At 33.9% G+C, this 12,513-nt stretch overlaps 1 long non-coding RNA gene across 1 annotated transcript in view; it reads left to right on the forward strand.

The window, feature by feature from the left end:
* Positions 1-753: 753 nt before the first annotated feature.
* LOC140701160 (uncharacterized) overlaps positions 754-12,513 on the forward strand; it is a 144,726-nt gene continuing 132,966 nt past the window's right edge. The window contains exon 1 of the long non-coding RNA XR_012080068.1: positions 754-925. This is a non-coding gene — a long non-coding RNA (uncharacterized lncRNA). The remainder of the gene's footprint in view (positions 926-12,513) is intronic.

The raw sequence follows: 12,513 nt of genomic DNA on the forward strand, positions 1-12,513 counted from the left end.
GTCTTATTTTTAGTTAGATTTTAGATTCCCTTCTGGCTTTTCAGAATTGCTTACTTATTAAAATAAATTTATGTTCCATCCAGTATTTGTTATGGATCATTGGATCAAAGTTATATAAATTCATGGATTTCATGGAGCAAGGACAATGGACAGTATGTTCAAGTCATGGTTCTAAAGGAACATGAGCATCTAGAGTGTTGTCTATCAAGAGGAATGTCTATCAAGATCAAAAGCTCTGCCCAAAAGTGGAAAATCTGAAGAAATGAGATTTAGCACAGATACGGAAAAAGTCATATAATACATAATGCTTGTTTTCAAATATATGAGACAGTATTTGGTAACAATAACTTTTATATCCTCAGAGGAAATAATTAGTCTACTATATATAAGAATGGATATGGAAAATAGGCTTCTGGAAAAGAAGTAACAAAATCAAGAGTTCAGTCCTTCAAAATGGAATAGTAAGGGATGACATTTAAAATCAAGTGAAGAAAACTCAGTCATAGAGTGGATCCATTGTCCAAATGCTAGCTATGATTAGGGCAAATAAAAAATAAATTATCAGTCTACTGGCCAGTCATGTGTTATTGTTTTCAGCAAGTCAAAATTTGAAAAGTTTAGATTTAATCGGTTTCATCACAAAGGAAAAAATAATCTATGACATGTGGATCATGATTATAGGAAAACAAATTTAAGATTAATTAATATAATATAAATTAATTAAGATGCTTTTTTTCCTCCATTAGAGTGGTCAGAAAACTGCATGGATTGCCTTAGGAATCTGTGAGTTCTTCATGCCTGGCTGGGGAAGAAAGAAAGGAGAACCAGAGTTGCAGTACTACTTTGCTTGTGTCTACAGTGCTTAGTAACCAAGAAGGGGCAGAGTCTAGTAGGAGCTTCTGTGAATTTACTTTGAAAAATAGAGGTAAGGTAAATGATAGCAAGCTGGAATCATGTATTTATTTTAAGGCTATTATTAAAACCATACGATAGGATTTCAACATGTTTGTAATAACAGTAACTGATGATTCTATCGCACTCATGGTTACTCTTCCAAATTAGTTCAGGTTCTGCAAAGACACTTTTATTCCAATTGACTAGCCTGCTGTCATCCTTCATAATATCAAGAGCTGTAGGCAGCCTATTAAAAGTGGCATCACAAATCCTAAAACTCATCCACTCCAGCAATTTTCCATTCCATTCCACTTTACCTTTATATCCCATTGCCACACCAATAAATCATCATAAACAGTCTCTGAACTCTTAAACTGAAGTAGTCTACTTGGCATAATACTAATCCTTTCTCTTCTAAGTCTCCTAAATTTGTTCTTTGACTATACTTACCCTATTAATGATTTTAGTGAACTATACCATATATTAAACATGTATAATGCTAATGAACAACTTAAAGCATAACATGAAAACTCAAGCACAGAAGAACTAATGTATGTGTGTATATGTGTGTATATTTCTAGTATTCTGTATATACAAATATGAATGTATACATATATGTGTATTTTATATAAAGAAATGTATCTTATGCATTTAATGTACATTGATATGTAATGTATAAATAGTGTGTATAGAATGTGTGTATGTATATGTGTATGTGTGTATGTGTATCTATTATACATAGGTACACACATATACACACATATGTGTATCTCGAGTATCTTGGAAACAACCATATTTCCTGCCTTATCAGATACCCTCCTCCAGTGATAACTGCTAATTTACCCAGTACTTTCTATATCGCAAGCACTATTCTACACCCAAAGGGAAAGAGAAAAAATACCAGTAGAAAACCTTAAGAAATATTTTACCTTAGTTGATCTTACATTCAAATGCGTATCTGTCAGAGCATGGGAAAGCATACAATTACATGAAATACATTGTTTTTTAAATGGTAATAAATACTATGTAGAAAATACAGCAAACAGTGTCTTAAGGATTGCTGATTGGGAGGACTTGCAACTTTAAATATGTTATTCAGAGAGACCTCACTGAGAAGGTACAACATGCACTTCTACTCATATTTCATTAGTCAAAGCAAAAACTTGGCCACCTGAACTTCACAATGATCCTCCCCTATGCACAAAATTGGAAAAGAACTGGACATTGACGAATAATGACATTTTCATATTGTGTTATTACTGCTGCAAGACACAATAACAAATTTAGCATTGCAGAGTGATTACAGGTATACAGAAAAAATAAGAATAGTCCTAGTACCATGAATTATGCTGTGTATAATAGGAAGTCAACAAGACAGTATTTGCTATATAAAATACAAGGTGCTGGATGAAATAAAATTTGAATACATTCTTTCTTTATAAGAGATTAGAATTGAGACTGAAAGATTCATAAAGCAAAATCCTTTGTTATAAGTGGAGCTTGGACCCAACCAAACTTTTGTACGTGCTCTGTTTATATATACCATATTTTATTATCCATTTAACAGTTTATCTAGGAGTTTATAAACTTTTTTAATATACAGAATCTAGTATCATTCTTAAAGTGTAGCAAGCAATGAAGAATAGTTATTTAATTGATAAATAGATGAACAAATTTACATTAGTGGTATCATGGAAACCAAGCTTTAAAGTATCATCTTTTTCACAATTTATTTTAAAATGATGAAACAATGAAAACATTCATTTTCAGTTGTGTGTATATGTGTGAGAGGCAGAGAATGTCAAAACTATTTTTATTTATTTTGTTTAGACTTCAATTCTGGATAAAAAAAATTTATTTTTTAGATATGTGTTATATCTAGAAATTTTTAAGTAAATTTTTCAAGTAGTAGGGTACTAATTTTTGTTTAGAATTCATAGTTTCTTGAGCTATAGACAGACACCTTTGAGTTTGCTGGGGCTATTGTTTTAAGATGAAGGTATCTGCCACAATTGACTACCAATATTTTTTTAAAATTTAAAAATTAAAAAAAATCAAAAGAAAAGGAAAAATAGGATAACTGCTTATCTTTGACTTGTGAGCAAAAATTGCTATGACCACTCAGTGACACAGAATGCAATTGCAGCAACATTAACAATAAGAAAGATAGCTGAGAAAATTACTGGAGTGGACAGTCACAAAATGCTTTTCCAGTCCATTAGATCACAGAACATACACCTAGATTCTAACAGATGTTCTGAGGTTCCTGTAAAATATTAAAATGCTCTTTAATTCAATCATAGGGTTCCAGCTGAAGAAACAGTCCAATTTATTGCACCTTTTTCAGCTAATACCAAAGGTCCATTGAAGGGGCAGTGAAAGCACAAGGAAGCCCAGTGCGCTCAGCATCTTTGGCTCCAGGCCAGGGCCTTCTAGCATGCCCCAGGGTGTTAACTGTGATGCAAATGCCTGGAAGTCAGGTGCCCACTGATTCTGAATTAATAGAGATGGAAACAAAATTAATAACAAAAAAATCTTAAGTAGAATCACTGTTTGGGAAACAAATCTTGGAATGCTCAATGGCATTCTGAGACTCTAATTAAGAAGTTTAAATTGATTCATTCAGCAGGGTCAAGGAAAAACAACAGAGCATATGAAATCTACCTGGAGGGTTTTATGAGGTGGTGATGACTTGAAAAAAATTAAAAGAATAAAAAGAATCTTTATTTTTCCCTCATCCAAATAGCTTATCTTACAGACTTGTTAAAAATGTTTAAAAAATTTTTTAAACTTAAAAATTTAAAAAAAAGTATATTGGTAAAATAAATTTCAAAATGAAAAAAGTATGCAAAGGAAAATCAGAATATATCAATTATTTCAAAAGAAGTTTGATTACTATATTTTAGATAAATCATATAATATTACTATAAAAGCTATTTAATTAACCAGTATTAAATCTACATCTCAAAACAGAATATTTTGCTTTTAAGTACATGTGTTCTGAGCTTTATGATTTGTGAACAAAAATGAACCCCCTGCACATTTGCAACTCCTATATCTTCAACATTTTACTAAGTATACAGACACTGTGTTAGACTTTCGTGATGTTCACCAAAGAGTTATGGGCTAACTCTTTACAGAAGCATATGATAAGACTGTTTCTCTATCCCCTTGAAGTTAGGAATGGCCCTGTGACTGGATTTGGCCAACGGTGTGGTAATTTTTAAGTGATGTGAGACATTTCTGGGCAGAAGTATTACAAGCCACAACACTTTTTTATATTATTTCTTTCTACTGCCACAGTGATCTTGGAAGCAGAGTCAAAATGAAATGGAACTAATCTGTGTTTTCTAGTGAGGCTAATATCGAGCGAACCAACTCATGTTGGAAATGTAGTGTGAGCAAGTAACAAACTTTTGTTTTACTAAACCACTGGAATTTGCAAGCAGTTTTCTACTTCATCCTGATATAAACAGAAATAGGCAGTCACAGAAGGAGATGCTGCTTTTACAAATAGCTACAATGTGGGACACATTTTAAAAATCCTGCAGGGAGCAGAAAATGGGATAAACTATAATTGCAGCATGGAAAAACAGTGATTCAGGCAATAGAGTGATTTAAAGAAAAAAATGAAACAGCTAGTAAAATGGCTACTTTTGATAACAAGAATACAGATCATGGATGTAGTGACCTTGTAATCTCTTAGACAAAAGGTTGGAAAACAAAATATTAGAAGTGTGTGTGATTGGCTATTGACTGCAAAAAAAGGGTCAGATATTAATATGCAGGTTGGATAAAAAGAACAAAAAGATTAGGAGTACAAAAATTTGGCAGTCTGAAGAAACAGCTGCTTCTCACATGCAATTTCTAAAATATATTTTGTTTAAAAAGAATGCCTTGAGCTACAAAAACATTTACAATTCATTATTCCACTAATTATGAAATCAATCATATGTATATTACAACTACTGTTTAAACCTCTGTTTAGATTAAGAATTCTCAGATTAAAGCACTAATAGTGTGGTTTGCAGTAAATCCTGTTGTTTAATTGAACAAAATACTTCAGGGTAAAGAAGCTAATCATTTCTCCCACTCTAGTATTGCAGACTCACAGTACCTGAGACTAAATCATAAAGAGAGGTACAGGGATATGAGGGCAAAGATGTATGTAAATATAAGAAGTAGATTATGAAAATTATCTCGAGGGTGGTTATTACTTCAGAGTGATGTCTGTAATCAAATAAATAAAAATAAAAGCTAATTGAATTAAGGAGAGTTACACTGACCACTCTGCATTAATCAAGAGGCTAAGAAGTTTTGAGATTTAAAGCTGCTTGATGCCCCTCACAATCTTCTGAAAGGAAATAGGATGAACATGTTTTCACTCTATCAAGCTGCTTATGCCAAAAAACAATGCAAATGAAGGAATCCTCCAAAAAGGAAAAAACAGGGTTTCTAGAGAATAATGAACATGAAGCTTCTTCCAGGGAGCAGAACTAATGTTTCATCAAGTGCCCTTCTTCCCTCATGAAGACACAAAGCATCAACCAGAAATTCTGGACTCTAAACTCAATCTCATAACTGTATATGGATTTTGTCTCACTTAGGAACCTTGGTGATATGTGACGTTTATGTAGAAAGCAAACCTACTTCTGGGTATATATTTGAAGGAATTTAAAGCAGCGTCTTAAAGAGATATTTGCATGCCCATGTTCACAGCAAAAATATTCACAAGTGGAAGCAATCCAAATGTTAATGGACAAATGAATAGATAAACAAAATGTGGTATATTCATGCAATAGGATATTATGCAGACTTAAAAAGGAAGGAAATCCTGTCACATGCTACAACATGAGGACATCATGTTAGGTGAAATAAACCAGTCACAAAAGGATAATTACTACATGATCCCACTTATATGAGTTATCTGAAGTGGTTAAACTCATAGATATGGAAATAATGGTGGTTACTAAGGGTTGGGGGAATGGAGCAAAGTGTAGTTATTTTTCAATGGATACAGAGTTTCAGTTTTGCAAGATGAGAAAATACTGGAGATTAGTTTTATAAAAGTGAATGTATCTAATGTCACTGAACTAAACACTTAAAAATGGTTAGGATGGCAAATTTTATGGTGTTTTTTTTTTTTTTACTACAATTAGAAAATTTTAGATTATGCCCTTAGTAGTTATGTTACATTACTGTTATTTTGGAGTTGCATTATTTTACCCTAGCAAATTTACAAATCTAGCTTATAATATGTGATACAGAACAAATATTATTTGGTTCTCTACTTAAGAAAAAAGAATGGGAACTATATGTAGATTTCTGAACGAACTGTTACTGTATAAAGGTTCTAATGACCAAAGCAAAAGCATAAAATATAATATTGGGCACACAGAGTTGACTTTTTAGTTCTACTCGTTAATTGAGGTTTTAATCAGGTTACAAAATTGCATTAGCTAGCCTGCATTCCCTTGGACTTTTACGTTAGATCAGGGACAAAAGGTGTGCACAATACAGTTAACAATTGTAAAAATGTATCATGATAAAGGTATGCAAAAATGTTATCGTGAGAAAGAGAGGCTCTGCTCCTATTCCTAACAACATATCCAATTAGCTAATCTAAGATTCTTCTTACTAGAAAACTCCTCCTAGAATTAAGAAAAAATGTGAAATTACAGCATATTAATACCAAAATAGAGAGAAAGTTTAACACTGGCAGAGTCTCATTTTAAGAACTAGTAAAAGGTATGCATGCAGAAAAAAGAAAAGACTGCCCACGTAAGTACTAAGCAGTAAACGCTTCCTTCATAAAGTAACAGTCAAGGGGTGTATCAATAAAAGATCAGGCTAGCCAAGTGGAAAGAAGATGAGGAATAGAGTAGGTATGAAAAGAAACGTACTTGAGATGTATGAAAGGTCATCCTGAGGTGCAGGAATGGGATCATAGGACAGACCCAGAGGGCATATGTAGATTCAGTATCAAAAGCTAGGTAACAGCCATATTCCAGTGTCTTACATGCTACTGCAGAAAGGTGTTCTATTATTAACTAGGGAACGGGGTTATAGGGGAAGATCTTAAGTAGTTCGTTGACATTTGGATTGTGTTTCCAAAACACAGATATTACAGCAGTTTTGTGGATGGACTGTAAAGGGAGGCAAACAAATATGTTAAAAAAAAATTGAACAAATCCTAAATAAGAATAATGGAAGTGTGAATGAAAATTTTATAAAGTTGGAAATGTTTTTGTGAATAAACATATAAAAAAAAGAGAGAGGGAAGAATTTACATATATTTTCCTTTTTTGACCTGAGTATCTGGGAGGGTTATCGATCAAGTTTATTGTGGAAGGAATTATTCAGAAGGGAAAGATATGGGATAATAAATAGGGATTGGTGAAATGCTTAGTTGTTTTAAGGGGGGTATATAAGGAAGGGTGATGCAATCTCTTAGTTTTCAGGAAAAAAATCAATCGTCAGATACAGTTATTTTACCACCCAGGAGAGAGAGCTAATTGTTTTATGCAAAAACGTGCAGTGAGAGGAGACAGTCCATCTGAATAATGATGGTGTGACAAAGTGATGCTTCATTAGGGCTGTGTTCTTGTTAAAAACACTGAGAGCTCAAGGCTTTCTATCCTTCCATACATACAGTCTTGGCAAAATCTAAAAACAGTAATGATGTCTTTATGTTTTTCTTATTGAGCTTTACGTTTCAATTATAGCAAAATATCAGGTAGAATAATATTCATATTTGAAGAACATAATCAAATAAAAATAACACTTTCTTCTGTATAGTTGACCCATGGGAAAAACAGCTTTTTAAAAAATATTTTACTTAAAATTACTGCAAATGATTCAAACACACAGAAATCACTGAGAGAGAGAGAAGCAGTGTTTTGGTGGCTGTGCATGCACCTTGGTTACCATTCCATTGCAAAATTCAGAGGTACTTATTCCATGTCCTAGGCAGTGACAGTAGAAACGAAACTTACTAAATCTATCATCTTCCTAAGATGCAATCTCCATTTTATATGCATTGAGGTATGCCCAAGTGTTTCCAATTATCTTATACTGGAGGTCTCCAGACCTTCTGGAGTTAATTCTACTGGCCTCACTCTTACAGAGGACTACTGACTGCTAAGCAAAAGATGGTTCTGGGCAGGGAGGGCATATCCAAGATCAAAAAAGCTGGGAGGCATCTCTCAGTAGGGAAACCTGGCCCAGAAAAGCTGTGTGTCAGCTGTCAGAGTAGATGCTGCTGTTTCCAACCCCCAGAGCTTTCCCCAGCCTGTTTTCCACCTTTCAGCCCTATTATTGTTGCCTGATAGCAACTCAGGCTCCTCTCTTAAGAAATGAGCATGGCCAAATGAGAGCTACTCTACCCCGACCTTGCCTAATGCATGACTGGCATGGAGATGCTAGAGGTCAGTATTTTGTCTCATGGTGAGAAAACTGTTCCAAGTTGTGCTCTAGGACTTCTCTATGCTTCTAAAGCTAAGACTACAATCTTGCTTAACTTTCTTTTTCCTGACCTAAGTCAGCTATTATTTTTTCCAAAGTGAGCAGTACCATTCAACATTATTACAATTAAAAGTCCTTCGAGCCAAACAGTCCAGAACCTTCTGGGTTAAAGCTCTTTGGACTTTCTCACTTATTCCCTTTCATAGGAAGTTAGATTTCTCCAGATTGCTATTATTTTTATTTATGGAAGTAAGAGTAGGCGCTGGTGCACACTGGTTCAGAGCTATGGCAATGGCTGAGAGAGAGCAAATATATTAGGGAGGTAACATCATCCACATGCCAACTAAACTAACTCCGAATGTGTGTACATGAGAATTCATCTGAAGCTAAAAAAGCCAGTGCAATGGGAGATTGAATGCTGACCATCGAATATTTTTTGTTGTTGTTGGAAGAAAATTCTCTTGGGTTAATTTTATGATAGAAATAGAATCCATTATGGATTAGAAACTTAAAGTGTTAGTCAATGGTGTAGAAAATGAATTTGACAAAATCTAGCAGCTATTCATGATAAAAACTCTCAATAAACTCTTTCCTCAATTTGATAAACAATACCTACAAATAACTTACAGCTATTATCAAACTTAGAAGCTCTAAGTGAGGAATTCTAAGCTTTCCCAGTAAAATCAGGAACAAGGCAAGGATGCCCATCTCACCACTCCTTTTCACCATCACACTAGAAGTCTTAACTAATATAGTAAGTAAAGAAAAGGAAGGAAGAATTGGGAAGGAAGAAATAATAACTATATTTGCCCTCAGATAACATGATAGTCTATGTGGAAAATCCAAAATAATCTACAAAAAAATCTGGAGCTAACTGATTATAAAAAGCTTACAGGAAATAAGGTTAACAACAAAAAGTCAATTGTTCTTCTATATACCAGCAGTAAACAAGTGACATTTGAAGCTAAAAGCAAAATATTATTTATATTAACACCCCCCAAAAATACTTAGGTACAAATCTAACAAAATATGGATAGGATCTATATGAAGAAAACTACAAAACTTTAATAAAAGAAATCAAAGAACTATATAAATGAAGAGATATTCCACATTCATCTACAGAAAGACTCAATATTGTCAATATATTAGTAGTTCCCAATTGATCTATAGATTCAATACAAACCTAAAGTCCCAGCAATTTATTTTGAGGGTATCAAAAACAATGACTCTGAAGTTTATATTGTAGAGACAAAAGACCCAGAGTATCCTACACAATACTTGAAGAATAAAATTGGAAGACTGATACTCCCAGACGTCAAGACTTAGTATAAAGGTAAGAAGTTAAGACTGTGCGGTATTGGCAAGATAACAGACAAATGGATCAATGAAACATAATAGAGTCCAGAAATAGACTCACAAAAAATATGGTCAACTGATCTTTGACAAAGGAACAAAGTCAACACAGTAGAGCAAAGGTAGTCTTTTCAACAAATGTCACTGGAACTACAGGAAATCCATATGCAAAAAATTAAACTAGACATAGATTATATATGCTTATATAAAAAATTAACTCCAACTGGATCCCAGACCAAAATTAAAAACACAAAACTATAAAATTTCTGGCAGATGATATAGGAGTATAATGACCTAAGGTATCATGATGAGTTTTTAGATACAAATGCAAACACATGCTACATGAAAGAAAGAATTGATAAGCTAGACTTCATTAAAATTAAAACCTCTGCCCTGCAAAAGACAATGACAAGAGAATGAGAAGACAAGCCAAAGACAGGAAGAACATATTTTTAAGAGACAAGTCTGATAAAGGGCTGTTATTCAAAATATACAAACAATTCTTAAAACACTACGGAAAAAAAATGATTAAAAAATGGATCAAAATCTTAATAAGCATCTCACCAAAGAAGATATGCATAAGGGAAATAAGCATATGAAAAGATGCTTTACACATATGTCATCAGAGACATAGAAATTAAAATAACAATGAGATATCACAGCATAACTATTAGAATGGCAAAAATCTGGAACACCAATAATACCAAGTGCTGGCAAGGATGTGGAGCAATGTAAACTCTGATTCATTGCTAGTGGGAATGCAAAACATTAAAACCACTGAAAAGACTGTTTGGTGGTTTCTTATAAAACTAAACATACTCTTACTATGTGATCCATTAATTGAACTTCTTGATATTTATGCAAAGATGTTAAAAACTCACGTTCACTAAAAAACCTGCACATGGATGTTTATAGCAGCTTTGCCCTAATTGCCAAAACTTGTAAGCAATCAAGATGTATGAGTGGATAAACTGTGGGTATGTGCAGACATGGATATTACTCAGAACTAAAAAGAAATAAGCTATCAAGTCACAAAATGACATCGGGGAAGCTTAAATATATATTAATAAGTAGGAAAATCCAGTCTGAAAAGGCTAATACTGTATGATTCCAACTCTGTGACATTCTGGAAAAGACAACATTTTGGAGACAGGTAAAAGACCAATGAGTTCCAGGGACTGGGTGGGGATGACTGGTGAGTAGCTGAAGCACAGAGGATTTTTACAGCAGAATATACTCTGCATGGTACTAAAATGAAGAATATGTATCATTTCCATGAAAACTGAATGTGAAAAACCAAGAGTGGATTTTGAGTGATAATGTGTTAACACATGTTCATTGATTATAACAAATGTACTACTCTGGTGAGGAATGTTGATAACAGAGGAGGATATGGATATGTGGAGGCAGGGAGGTTTCTGGGAAATCTCTGTAACTTCCTCTTAATTTTTCTGTGAACCTAAAACTGCTTTAAAAAATAAAGTGTTAAAATAAATAAGTAGGGAGAGAATACTTAGAAAGAAGAGGCTCAGTCATCTTGGGTTATTACAGAGTATAGATTTTGGGGAGATGTAAAGGAAATTTTGTGTGTGTATATATATAATCTATTATATATATATCTAGATATATATATAATATCTAGAGAGAGAGAGAGAAAGAGAGAAAGTTTTTTATCACTGTAGTAAGTTGAGGTCCAAGAGAAAGTGGTTATCACAGAAAACCAATCAACGTCAAATGTGGCTAATACGTCAAATGAACTGCATAATGAAAATTGTCATTAGATTGGCATAGTGGAGATTATTGGGATTCTTTGCTCTGTGCAGTGGGGACAAGGATCTGACTGGCCTGGACTCCAGAAATTAAACAGAACAGAAAGGAAGATAATGTGAATAAAATACTCTTGATGAATTACCTCAAAACAGAAGCATAGTCAAGAGAGCAGCAACTGGAGGTACATGTTGGATTAAGGGTATTGTTTGTTCATTTGTTTTGCAGTGAAAAAAATTACAGAATTTCCTCATGCTGATAGGACTCACTTTTGAGGAAAAAAGAGGAAACTTGCAAATAGGAATTCTTTTCATAGATGCACCAGTGGGATTTAATGCACATGTGGAGATTTTGTCCTTAGATGAAGTAGTTCCAATTCATTCACTGTAATAGGGGAAACAAAAGAAAGTTTGATGATCTTGGCATTGGGTACATATGGGAGGTCTCTTTTGATTGTCTGAATCAGCTCAGTGACGTAAGAAGCAAAATTGTCAACTGACTGAGGACTAAGAAGAAAGCTTAGAGAATTAGTTGCATAGAAAAATAGGAAAAATGAATTGATATGATAAGGACAGGAGAACTCCCTTTAGGATTATATTGATTAGTGAAAGGTGAGAATGTGCACACACACGCATGCCTCAGTGTGTGTGTGCGTGCGTGTGTGTGTGTGTGTGTGTGTGTGTGTGAGAGGGAGAGAGAGAGAGTCCCCAGCTATAGTCACATGCCGCATTGCAGTCAGAAAGTAAATACCAAATACAGTTGTAATCCACACATCTGTCCCAAACTCAGATTTAATCAAAGGAGAGAGAGCAAACTTGAGGATATATGTAAGGAGATAATTATAAATGTTGACAACTGGCTTTTTATGCAGAAAAGTCAGGCTGTGAGGGTTTGATGAGAAGCAAAAAGGTCAGTAACTTGTAGGTTATGGAAATGTCTATAAAATTTTTAGAATCAAGGCATTTGAATGATTGCATTATAAAGATAGAAGGTGGTAGTCAGGAAGATAAAAGATATTGAAATTCAGGAGATGGT

Source organism: Vicugna pacos, chromosome 14 (assembly GCF_048564905.1).
Source record: "Vicugna pacos chromosome 14, VicPac4, whole genome shotgun sequence".
NCBI lineage: Eukaryota > Metazoa > Chordata > Mammalia > Artiodactyla > Camelidae > Vicugna > Vicugna pacos.